Source organism: Caloenas nicobarica, chromosome 15 (genome assembly GCF_036013445.1).
Source record: "Caloenas nicobarica isolate bCalNic1 chromosome 15, bCalNic1.hap1, whole genome shotgun sequence".
NCBI lineage: Eukaryota > Metazoa > Chordata > Aves > Columbiformes > Columbidae > Caloenas > Caloenas nicobarica.
In genome coordinates this window covers 4,281,700-4,294,775 of record NC_088259.1, presented here as the reverse complement: position 1 = coordinate 4,294,775, position 13,076 = coordinate 4,281,700, and the positions used below count along the sequence as shown (strand labels likewise).

General features: G+C 48.3%; 1 protein-coding gene across 2 annotated transcripts in view; it reads left to right on the top strand.

The window, feature by feature from the left end:
- Positions 1-13,076, top strand: part of TOX2 (TOX high mobility group box family member 2) — a 151,103-nt gene that overhangs the window by 110,863 nt on the left and 27,164 nt on the right. The window lies entirely within an intron of this gene.

Genomic DNA, 13,076 nt, shown 5'->3' with positions numbered 1-13,076 from the left:
TGCCCTGATCTTTGCAAATCTCGTCCGTGGTGACACAGCATTTGTAACTGCCCATCCCAGGTCTGGAGGAATTGCTTTTTTTTGCATTTCCAGCTCGGGAAGCTGCGAAAAGTGAGATCAAACCCCTTCCTACAAGTCCGGGTCGCAGGATCCTGCTGTAGCTTCTCCCAGATCTGTCTGCTGTGGTGTGTCCTCTCTGACGCACTTGTGGCTACTCGGGAAGCGTTGTCTAGTCCTGGAAAGCGAGTCTGCAAAAGTGATAAAAGTTTTTTGCAGTCATGTCCTATAAGCAGCTTTAAGATCTGTTTAAGAAACGAGGATGCCTGTAAATAAGAGTCTGAACCCCAAGGTTAGAGCTGGGATTGCTGCATCTTTTTTAGAGCAGAGCAGGAATAGGTTTTGCTCTATTTGGTGGATTTTTCTGTGCGAGACGGGCCCCTCTGCTTGTAGCTACAGGGCTGTGCAGTCCCAGCTGCTTGTGGGGCAGGAGGGCGGCCCCACGGTGGGCATCGGCCATACCCTCTGCAGCTGCTGGTGGCAAAAAAGGGGACAGCAATGTCCCCAACAGCAGGGATAGCGATGTCCTCATCCATTGTGAGCCCTCCGTGGAGATGCCGAGCCCTTCAGAGGGTTGAATATAGGCTGTGCTTTCCCCTCCACCTGCTGCCCCGACCTACTGCTTTTGCTGTGCTGTTTGGCTATAAAGCCCATTTGTACGTATAGAGACAACCGAAGCTCTTGGAGAGCCTGAGCGCTTGTGCTGAAGCTCGCTGGACAGGAAGAAACTGGGAAATATTCCAGGGAATGCAAATCCTTACACTGACATGAAGCCGCCCATGCTCAAAGCTTGGCTGGCAAACTCAGAAGGTGTCTTTGGGTGTGTGTTGTGGAGGAAAGCGCTTCCTTTCCAGGTGGTTTTGTTTAATCCCAGGTCAGCAGGTTAATGAGATCTCTGGGATATGCTATTCGATCCGGAATGTAAACATTCACTTGGCATGTGTCCTTGATGTCTGATCAGATGGAAATGCAAATACGGCGCCGAGCGTGGCGCGCCATCCAAAATGTTTTGGTGACACAATGTGTAAGACAAAATAGCGATCACTGTCTTAAAGAGCCTAATCGAAATGTTTTCTGTTGCCTTTGAGTCCTGCTGTTTCTATTAAGTCAACAGGTTTGCACTGGGGGAAACGTGCCTGGTACTGAGGTGGGCGCTCCTTGGGCTCCCTCGGAGCACCAAAATCCCCGGGCTGTCCTGGAGCCGGTGGCGCGGGCGGCTCAGCCTTCCCCTAAGAGCGTGATTGCTGGTTTAGTGCCTCTGTCTTTTGGGTGACTGGAGGTATTTAGGTTGATAAATGCATCACATCGCTGGAATGCAGTATGTTGTCGTTGACGCTTATTGATTGAACCTCAGGACTCAATTGATCAAGATCCCCAGTGCCAGGATGTAATCCCAGGGGAAAAAATCAAACCTTTAATGAGGTTATACATTACTCTCGGTTTTCCAGTTGGGGTTATGTGTTTTGGGGGGGAAGGAAGTGGTTTTGATGGCCTGAATCCCCGCTGCTACCTGGACTAAATAAAGACTGGCAATAGGAACACTTGTTATTGTGGCAATCCAGTGCTGGGCAGACCCAGCCCTCATTTAATATGGCATATTTCACCTCCAGGAACTGAGTGTCTTGATGTTAGTAGGCAATAAATGAATCTCTGAGATGTCTGTTATCCATCACGAGGAAGCTCAAGAGGACAGAGATGCTGCTGGACTGAATATTCTTTTACTGGTCCTCCTTAATACACTACAGCTAATCTAATAAACCGTATTGCACAACGCAGGCAGCGCAGCTTAATGTTGCTACTAGAACCTAAGTGAGCACTTCCTAAAGTTGCGTGGCTTTAATTCTGTGTTTATGTAGGTTTTTGCATGTCTGTAATTTGTGTTGGAATAGCATCTGCACTTATATTAGCTAGTTAAGAAATGAGAAGGTTTTATCGTTGTCGGGAGTCAGAACAGAAGTTACAGCATCTGGCTCTGGTGGCAGGAGTTAGCGCTCGAGTTTCCCTCCTGCAATTACTTTTGTACACACAGAATCATTTGGGCTTTTCACATCCATTTTAAAAGTGTTCAGCATTTGCTGTCGTTAAAGACAAGAAGATAATAGGCTGTGCCTTCTGTTAAGAGTTTGCGTGATGCAGCAAAGCCATCGCACCCCTTGCAGCTCTCAGAGGTTCCCCTGTGCAGGGCAGGTAAGGGCTGCGATCATCGTTCTGCTGACGGGGAGCTGGTGCGAGGTGTCTCAGATTGCTCTGCCAGAGCTGGGTTTTGAAACTCAAGTAGTTTCCCAGCCAGAGAGCCGTCCTTCTGCCCTGGATGCCTGTGTTCCCGGTAATAAGAGATGCTTATGAAACACTTATTACTATATAATTACTACATATATGTTAAACATATATTAAAGTCGATGATCTGGTAAACCCACTAGGAAAAGCAAACTCCCCCAAGGAGTCTCTGAAGACATGTGAAGTGAAAAAACTTTCTGTCTCTACTTCTTCTTGTTTTCCCTTTTTTTTTAACCCCTAAGATTATTTGCGTGAAACCAGATCTCTGCCTCTCGGGAATCCATTTCCATGTCTCAAATCCTGTCTTTGACCTGTGGGACAGCTTTGCTGGGCAGGCGATGGTCCCCTGGAGTACACAGCTCAGGATCAGATCCACGTTCTGAGGGAACCTGGGGAGCGTGGCCAGGGACCCCCTGTAGCACCACGGAACGTGTGGTCTCCCATCCCTGCCCTGGGAAGCACACACCAAGTCCCACTGTAAACGCTTATTTTCGTAGGAGGTTTTAACACTGGCTTCTGATTCCATCTCCCCACCAGTATCCTTGGGATTAAAAAGTGAAATCCAGAAATCAAAGAAAATCTGATGTGTAAACAGCTCTTGTGCTGACGGGATTTTTCCCCTTGCTTCCCATGGGGATAGCTTTGCCTCACCGTTAGACCCATATAATGCAATAAAAATACTCCCTGAGACAGTTTGTCTGCTCCTCTGTCCGTCTCAAGTGCAGAGGCAGAAATCTGCAGTGGGAAATTATTCTGGGTGGGCGCAGACCCTTCCCAGGACCCTCTCGGCCCCTTGGTCCCTACACCTGCAGGTATTTCTCATCAACCCCCTTTGCTTCTTCTCCCATATGTAGCTGATTCTCACTGGCTTCCTTCCTCTTGCCAACACACATGAAAGGGATGTGACAATTTTTATTAAGTTTTATACCCCTGTGGGTTGGCAAGGGGCTCAGGGTCTGGTGCTGCTTAATTACCTCCCACTGCCCATTGCAGGGGAATTCTGGCCCCAGGTTTTGGGACGTGACGGTGTTACGCCTGGATGAGCGGCAATTGCCTTCATCTACAAATGGTTTTTACAAAATCGCTGAATAATGTATTCAGAAAACATGCTGGAAATTAATGGAATAGATTATTTGCAAACATGTTCACTGAATTATCAGGCTTGTTCTTTATCCGTAAAATAATGTACTTTAAAAAAAAAAAAAGAAGTTTATTGAATGCATTATTTGCAGACAGTCCTCCAGCTGAGAGCTGCCGGAACACTAAGGGAGCGCACGCGTGGCTGGGGGCAATCCCTCCTCCTCCAGACACGTGCATGCTCCAGGACTTTGTGTGTGTTTTGGTGGGTCAGTTTGCCCATCTCTGACCTCGGGAGAGCAAACTGCAACTGCCTGAAAGGAGGCTGGAGGATGGAGGGTAATGCTCCCAAGTAGCAAGTGATAGGACAAGAGGAAATGGCCTCAAGTTGCACCAGGGGAGGTTCAGATTGGATATTAGGAAAAAATTCTTCCTGGAAAGGGCTGTTGGGCATTGGAACAGGCTGCCCAGGGCAGTGGTGGAGTCACCATCCCTGGAGGGGTTTAAAAGGTGTTTAGACAAGGTTCTCAGAGACATGAGGTAGTGCTAGAGGTAGGTTAGGTTATGGTTGGACTCGGTGATCCTGAGGGTCTCTTCCAAATGAAATGATTCTATGATTCTATGAAATTTGGAGGGGAACACGTGCCAGCCCTCCCCTGCTCTCTGTGGGAGCAGTCACAACAGTTGCTTTGCCTCCTCAGTCGGCTTCTTCTAAGACTCAATGCCGCCCCTGGTGAAGAGGCAAAATACCTGTAATAAAGCCAGTGGAGAGGAATTAAGCCATTTTGTGTAGCTTTGTCACATCCTGGTGCCCTTCTCCAGCGAACAGCAAGGGATGGTTTGGGCATGGATGGTTTCGATGTTCTACCTGGCCGGTCCCCAGCCCAGCACATCTCCTGCAGCGAGGGGAGTGGAGGGTGGGAACCCACCTCGGAGGAACCGTGTCTTACAGGAGGGGAGATTTCTGAGCTCCTCGTGCCTGGGAAGCCGTCCCGTCACCCATCGGGGCTGCTTCTGCAGTTCTCCTGAAGTATCCACCCCGTCAGGTTATTCCCATGCAGCTCCAGTGCAAGCAGCAGGGTTTATCCCTCCCCCAGGTCAAAGGGACACTGTGTGACACTGGTGGACGGTGTTCACTAGTGACAAGGCAGCTCAGGAGCATGAAAGAAGCCCAGGTCAGGCCCGGGGTCTCCGTAGTGCTGGTGAGGGGGGGCTGCTCAGCTATAGGAGACATCCCGTGTGCAGTCCAGGTGTTGTTTCTCAACTGTGTTGTTTCTCCATCATCACACAGCTGGTGGGATTCAGGATTCAGGATGGACCAAGACCTTACAATGCTTCGGTCTTCTCCTTAAGAAGCAACATCCCACCTAGGAGGACGGATCAGAGGTGGATGACAGGTCTGGTGGTCCAGCTAGCTTGGGTTTATCTTTTGACACCTCAAGATGCTTTCAAACCACAACCTTTTGCAATCTGTATAATAACTCCAGTAGCCCGAGAGAGAGAGAGACGTTGAAGCCGGACTTCTATCTCATTGGCACTTCTCGGAGTGAGAGTTACTGAATTTCGGACCTTCGTGGACATCTCCACTGTACAAGTCCACAATAATGCTCTTATTGGCAGATGGCCACAGTGGGGGGTTATATCACAGGAAAATAACAAGCTTCAGTTCATGCTGTACCGAGTTGGTGTGTTCCTTTTGGCCGTGCCCTTCCAGCAACAGCAGCGATGAGAATAGGATGAGAAATATTTCCCGTTTGCCAAGCGCAGTCTCTATCCTGTTTTGCACTGCCATTCTCACCCAGAAGTTACAGTGTTTTATCTGCATGATGAAGTGTTAATTGTGTTTGGAGAATTCTTTCCCCCGTAATAGCAGGATATCGTAACGCAAGATCACAGCCTGCCAAAAGCGCTGAATTCAGCTCGTCAGGCAGGTGCTTTCCAAAACCAGCCCTCGGTCCTGCCTTCCCCTGCCCGCCAGGCACCGGGGACTGTGAGCTTCAGGGAAAAACATGCAGAGGTGGTCGAGACTGGAAAAGACACGGAGCAATTTATGTAGTAACAGAGGCAGATAGAAAAAAAAGAAAAAAAAAAAAAAAAAGAAAACACGGGCGGGGAGACAAACACAACTGAAGTGGGAGAGCCCGGGGAGCCTTGTCTGGAGGCAGCTGTATGGTTTTGTGGTGAAGCCTCATGTTCCAAAACATTGCATTCAAAACTGCCAATATTAATTAGAAAGGTCGGGATTTCAAATTATGTAGCATTTAAAGCAGACCATAAAACATTCTTTTCTCATATACATCTGCTCAAATCCTCTCTAAGTTATCAGGCTGAGCTAAGTTGTCTGCATTGGCTTGAAATAACTAACTGAGGAGCTCTTGGTACTGCTAATGCTGGTATTTAGCAATTCTTGGAATACTGGGGAAGCTCTGGAGAACTAGAAAAGAGCTAATGTGCCAATATTTAAAAAGGGAAACAGAACAGCCCAGATAATTACAGACCTGTCAGTCTGTCATCAGTCCTCAGGAAAATAATGGAGTGGCAGATCCAGGCCTCAATTAATAAAGAATTAAGGAAGGGTAATATAATTAATGCCAATCAACATGGGCTGATGGAAAACAAATCTTGTCAAACTAACTTGATATCTTTTTTGATGAGATTACAGGTTTGGGTGTTAAAGGTAACAGTGTTAACATAATATACTTAGACATTTGCAAGACATTTGACTTAGAAGCACGAAGTGTATTGAGAATGCTGAATAATATAAAATCAATGTTACACAAGTTTGGTGAATCAACTCGTCACTCTGTCTTTCTAAAGTTTGTCATATTTTTCCAAAGAAAGTATTAAATCATTGCCAGTGACGTTTGTAGATGGTGCAGTGAGTACACAAGTGGCAGAAGGTGGAGATGCAGAGCTTTTCCCATGGCCTGGTAAACTGATCACCAATAATGAATATGTGTTTGGAGAACCAATATAGTCCCACCTGCAGGAGCAAAAAGAAGCTTTCAAGATGAGGTCTCTTCTCCTTAGAGGTGGTGGCTCTGGAAAGGGGATGTGAGATGTGGGAAGAGCTGTGCTTCGGTGTGGGTGCTGGTTGATAGAGAAGTCCAAAAAAACACCTGTAGCAATGAGCAGGGTGGGAAAGCTGGAGTGCAGGGGACCATTCCGCATCTTTGGCTAAAGCAGGAGGGTTTTGATTATGATCTGCAAGCGCTTTGGTGAAGGACGGTCTGGTGAGCGCCCTCTGGTCTGGCAAGCAATGGGATGTGGAGCTCTGGGGCTGCAGCGCAGGGTGGCCTCAGAGCCGCATGCCGGGCTTGCTCCGGGCTCACCCGCTGGGCGATTTAACAGGTGAATCTATCCTCATGGGCGACTTTTGAACCACCTGGCTGGGGGTTTGGGCAGCACACGCCACCCCCCCGCCTCCTGGCAGCCCCCCTGCTCTGTCCCCTTTGTCCCCCACCTCCAGCTCCTGGGTCAGGCTCCGCAGGCTCACAGGGATGCTTTAGATCCCCCGTGTCACGGCCGCTGCAGGAAAAGTAAGAAGACTCATGAAACCGAGGGCCCAGGAAAGCTGTGCCTTCAAATCTGCCCCGGGGCACGTCTGTGTCTCAGAAATACTCTTTTTAAATCATGAATGTGGATTCTTTCTCTTTGCTGCCTGGCTCTGAACTCAGAGATGCTCCTTCGGATCACGTTTCCGAACTGGAGTCTCTAAAGCTGTCTTTCTTTCGCTGTGTTTGATGAAGATAAACTGCAATTTCAATATAATTCCCTAAAATGTCCACGTGCCCAAACCCCCAAAGCCAGCACCACCAGTTCCCATGGGTCCTGTCCTGCTGCCAGCAGAGCTGCCCCATGGCAGCCTGATGGGGGTCACAGACCCCTGGGAAGGGGCAGGGGGGCCCCTCTGTGCAGGGTCCATGTCCCAGGGAGTGACCACCGTGTCTGGGAAGCCCACTGCCTTCAGAAAACCTCTGCCATGTGGCAAATGCCCCCGCCCCTACAAAAATAAATTGCTTCCTTTTTAAATCCTTTCCTACTGTTCCCCTCATATTCGTAATAGGATGATCAGTGGAACCAAAGATGTGGCTGTTGCTTTAAAGGATAAATTAGTTTGACTCTTAACTCAATAATTAAAACTGTTATGGCTATGAGCCTGCAGGGATAATGTACTATTATTATAGTCATTTGTTTCAATTAAATGCTTACTGATTTTACAATAGCAGCTGGGCACCTGTGTGAGATAGCTATTACTCTGAACAAGACATCTCAAATTCCAGCAGAAATTTGTCACTGCACTAAAGCATTTTACATAGACCATGAAAGTTTATTAGGAGCAGTTACAAATCGGGAAGAGAAGGGGTGGTAATTGGGGATATATTTTCTTATCAGCTTCTCTCTCCCCTACTCTCTCTCTTTTTTAAGTAAATCATCTCTAAGCATTTCAGCTATGGTGATGCGTTTACATTTAAACTTCAATACAGAAAGAGCCTGCTGGGAAAACTTTGCTTCAAAGCTGTTCAGCTGATAATTTCTCTCCCTGGTTGATTGTGATTGTAATGGCATGTTCTCAGGAATAAACCTAAGGAGAGGTAATCTGTACTGCCGATGAGCCCTATGGCCACCCTTGGAATAGCTGCTCCCCTCGCCTGGGGAGGAAGACCCCGACTAGGGAAAACTCCAGCAGCTTTTCTCAGCCACCCATGGGAACTCACCCTGGGAAAGGTGACAGTCATAGGATCATAGAACAGTTTGGGTTGAAGGGCCCTCCCCAGCCCGCCCAGTGCCCCCCCTGCCATGAGCAGGGACATCTGCACCAGCTCAGGTTGCTCAGAGCCCCGTCCAGCCTGGCCTGGGATGTCTCCAGGGACGGTTCATCCACCACCTCTCTGGCCAACCTGGGCCAGGCTCTCACCACCCTCAGGGCAACAATTCCTTCCTCATGTGCAGCCTGAATCTCCTCTCCTTTAGTTTAAAACCATCACCCCTTGTCCTATCACAACAGGCCCTGCTGAAAACTCTGTCCCCATCTTTCTTATTGGCCCCTTTTAAGCACTGAAAGGCACAATTAGGTCTCCCCGGAGCTTCTCTTCTCCAGCTGAACACTCAGCTCTCTCAGCCTGTCCTCCCAGCAGAGCTGTTCCAGCCTCAGATCATTTCTGGGGCTCCTCTGGCCCCTCTCCAGCAGGTCCATGTGTGTCCTGTGCTGAGGACGCAGAGCTGGACCTCTGAGTTTGTGCTGCTTCTGCCAAAACATGGTGATATCTTCAAGGTGTTGCTGAGAACAAGGAAGAAGGGAGGAAAAGGAGGATAAAAATCCCATGCAAAACATAGGCAGAAAGTGCTTACAGGGCTGGGACCTGCCTCAAGGCTTCGTTTCAGAATTAGGATTTTGCAGGAGAGGACATTGAACAACAGCAACTGCCCCTGCCTGAGCCCTGGGTCTTCTGACTGGGGCTGTAGCCCTTATTGCTGGAAAGAGCTGCTTTTTACATATGAATTTTGGAGAGGCATTTAACTTCAAGCTCAGCTTGATATGTTTCAAAACATTATCTGTGCTAGCAGAGCACCCAGGTCCCCAACCAGGCTCTTCCTCGCCGTGTTTTGTCACTTGTGCTGGATTACTTGTCTCCTCAGGAACAAGGAGTCTGTGCACGTGCCGTTTGTCAGCTTTTTTTTGTCTGCTTCTTAGGATTAGCTGGAGCATTTATAGGCCTGATATGCATATTCATTAAAAAAAATGAAATATTATGGAAAAAAAGAAGCTGTCTTTGAGTTAGCACAGCCTTTGGGAATCTGCTAAGTAAGATGCACTTAATTACTTTAGCTATGACTACGTCACATTTCACTCATGTTTCCTCTGAGATGCAAAACATCTTTTCAGTGGAGGCTGCAAACAGGTCCTGAGCCTTTTGCAGCACCTCGTAGCAACACCTGGCGTGGAGACAGGGTCTGACCTGGCTGCCGGAGCTGCTCTTCCTGATGATGTAGCTAATCATCTTTGCAGGGTGGTTATTTAATTACACGTGTGCTTCCATCGGGCTCTGCGGGGATGCTGGATGCTTTGCGGAGGGGAGATGTGTGGGTGCAACCCCAGGGAGCCCATGGCTGGAGCTGCATCCCACCGGACCGTGTGCCCTGGTGGAACAGGTTCCCGCAAAGGGAACATTGCATTCTTTACCTTCTTTCACTTAGGTTTGCCGTCATCACAATTTCGTTCATCTTTTACCTCCCTAATTAGGCAATTTGCTGCAGGGGAGTGTTTCTCAATCCTGCTCCTGGATCTCTCTTTCCATGGGTCTTTCTTGGGAAGGGATATCATTTTTACCATAGATTACTGGAGCAAGTTGAGAGAAGGGAACGGAGCTGGTGAGGGGCTGGAGCACAAGTGTGATGGGAGCGGCTGAGGGAGCTGGGGGTTCAGCTGGAGAACAGGAGCTGAGGGGAGACCTTCTGATCTCTGACCTGCCTGAAAGGAGCTTGGAGCCAGGGGGGGTCGGGCTCTGCTCCCCAGGAACAAGCGCCAGGACCAGAGGAAACAGCCTCAAGTTGCGCCAGGGGAGGTTGAGGTTGGATCTGGGGAACAATTTCTTCCCCAAAGGGCTGTGGGGCATTGGAACAGGCTGCCCAGGGCAGTGCTGGAGTCACCATCCCTGGCGGGGTGTAAAAGATGCAAAGATGAGGCTGTTAGGGACACGGGTTAGTGCCAGGGTTGGGTTAACAGTTGAACTCCATGATCTTGAGAGTCTTTTCCAACCAAAATGATTCTATGATTCTGTCGTCTGCTTTGGGTACACGACCGTGAAATAGCTCTGTGTCTGCAGGGTCTGGAGCAGAAAGCAGGAATAACCCTTTCCCCAGCTGGAGCAAAGGCCATCATCACCCTAACGCCCACGGGAGAAGCTCTGGGGCTGCACACAAGCTGCTCACCTTCATTTTCACCCCAAACATTTTGCCTCTGGAGAACACGAATAGCTTTTCCACCACTCGCCCTCGTCGGTCTTGAGGACATCAGGAGCTGCGGGCAGGGGCTATGGGGAGGTGACAGCCTCATGTGCTGCTTCAAAAACTGCATTTTTTAAAAAAAAAAAAAAAGGAAAGTGGAGCAAAATTTATTAAGTGGCCAAATGGTGGGGCCAGATCCTGCCCCTCCAGATGGCGATCGGCAGGGTTGCATGCCAGGAGCATCGTTGTACATGTCCTCCTGCAAAACCTCTTGGCCTGGGGGGAGAGGTGGAGACACGGAGGAGCGAGAGAGAGGTCAGAACCAGCAATATTCGGCAAAAATTTTAAGTAAAACCACCAGTTTATAATGGTGTAAAGAAATAGGCAGCTGCTTGGGAGGAGGCCTCTAGGCTAAAATATCCTTGGTGGGGGGATGTCCCAGAAAAAACGCAGTGTCTCTGCTTTTCAAGAGAGGGCTGGGGCTGGGTTACTGTCAACAAGAGGCTTCTGCGTGGATTCTCTGAGCCAGGGCTCAGGTTTCTGTTTTTTCCTACAAATTTTCATAAGCATTTGCAGCACGTGTCCCATATCCATAATTGCGGTCCCGGACTTGTTCTGCTCTGATGCATAAATAACATACACTGTAAAGAAAAAGTGTATGATTACATATTTAATGGATAAACGGAGCCGTTGTGGTCTATTGGCCACATAATAAAAGTTTCAAATAAATTGTCTTAATACAGTATTTACCCAAGAGACTGCCATGGCTGCAAATGTGAACGAGCTATTTTAAATTTTTTAAGCCACATTTCATAGCCTTCCCCATTTCTAAAACACTCATCTTCTAAACTTTTTCTTCATTTCAATTGAAAATAAGGACAATAAATTATTCTTTTCCTTAGCAGCTGGCAGATCTTCTCCAACATGAAAGTTGTGGATTAAACCAACAAAATCCAAGACAAATGTACATTTTTCACTGGAAATTGGGGAAGAGGTTGCTGCTTGCATGGCAGATGGGTGCTGACCTATCTCCCCACCTTGCAGGATCCCTGTCGCCTTTCTTACCCCTGGCCATTCCCACAACATTCGCAAATTCAACTGCAAATGCAAAAATTGCCTCTCCGAGGCAATGTCTGCAACACATTATTTTCTTCCTGCAAGTTAAATCCCCACACTTTGTAATTAATACAGAAAAGGGGCAGATATAAGAAAATCTTTTCCCCTGACACACACACTTCTCTTTTGATGGAGAATCCGAAAAAGAGCAGAACATGCTGTCAGGTGTTGTGTAAAGCTCTTGATTCCTGACCTGCAGCAGTAAATCTGGTTTTGCATTTGGATTTATTTCCTCTGAAGCCTACTGAGCCCTTGCAGGTCTTCCGTGGGTTTCTTTCTCTATGCGCTGCTAATGGAGTTGGCAAACCTCTCCTGGTAATGAGAGATTGCACCTCGACGGGCTTATCGGAAATGAAAATTGTTAATAAATAAAGCCTGGGTCTTTAAACTCATGTTAACATTAATCAGATTAATATAAAAGGGAAAAAGTCTGGGAAAGGTTTCAGGCAGAGTTTGCTCTCCCTTGTTTCCCCTGAGGCAGGATGAGGCCATGGGGCAGCTTGGTGGGGCTGAGCCCGGCTGGGGGTGGCCCAGCAGGGATGGATCCTGGGGTGAAAATGGGGTTTTCAGGGAAAATAGTACAAACTGGAAATGGGATCTTTGCTCAGCAGGCAGGAAGGCAGCCCCAAAACCTTCCATGCACCTACAACGTGTCTGGTTTGTCCCTGTCTCATCCCATCTTCCCCCCTTGGCCAGGACATGGGGTTGTTGCTGCTCCCGCCTGACTCAACCACCTGAACTTCGGTTTATGCCGATACACCGTGCACAACATATTTTTATTTTGTCTAATGTAGCATTCGACATTTCTTATTAGCAAAATACAGAGGTTTCATTTTTCTTTCCAATCTTCCAAGAGCGTTGGGCTCAGCAGCCTCAGGAGGCGGCGCTTGTGCGGGCGGCTTGTGCGCGTCCGTGCGTCCCTGCAGCCCCGTGTCGTTAGTCACCTTTCAGGCCCATCAGATGTCCCCTCGCTCTCTTGTTGTAAGAACACATAAACGGGTATTAGGAAACTCTTCGTATCTTTTTTTATGTAGCCTCCTCCCTCGTCTCTTACCTACACGCATGTACACATGAACATTGCTTCTGGTTCCTTCCCTTCCTGGGAGATCTTCACAGGCAGCCCAAAATTTTCTTTGCCGTTGTCTGGACTTATTTGTTTTGATTTTTTGGGGTTTTTTGTTTGTTTGTTTTGGGGTTTGGTTTGTTTTATTTTGTTTCTGCTACGTTTATTTTGAGTGGGATTGGCGCTGATTGCAATATTTAGAATTGGAAGAACCATCTCCAGGAGAGGTTGTAATGAAGTGGTGACCACCAGCAGATCTTGCCACCGCACATTGGGGTCCGTCGTGGGGCATGTTGTGGTGCTCGAAGCTTCTGGAGCTCGGGGGCGTACAAGCCTCTGGTGTGATGGTGGTGTCACAGCTTTGGGCAGACCGACGTGGTGGGAGCAGGGACCTGGGGCTTCCTCAGACTGGTTTTGTGCTTACTACTTTGAGTTTTAACCCCAGTAGCACTAGGGCCCCGCCGCAGTACAGAGGGTGCAGAGGGTTCATGTGGTACCTTCGTAAACTCAGACCAGCAGAGATTTTTTTTCACCTCTA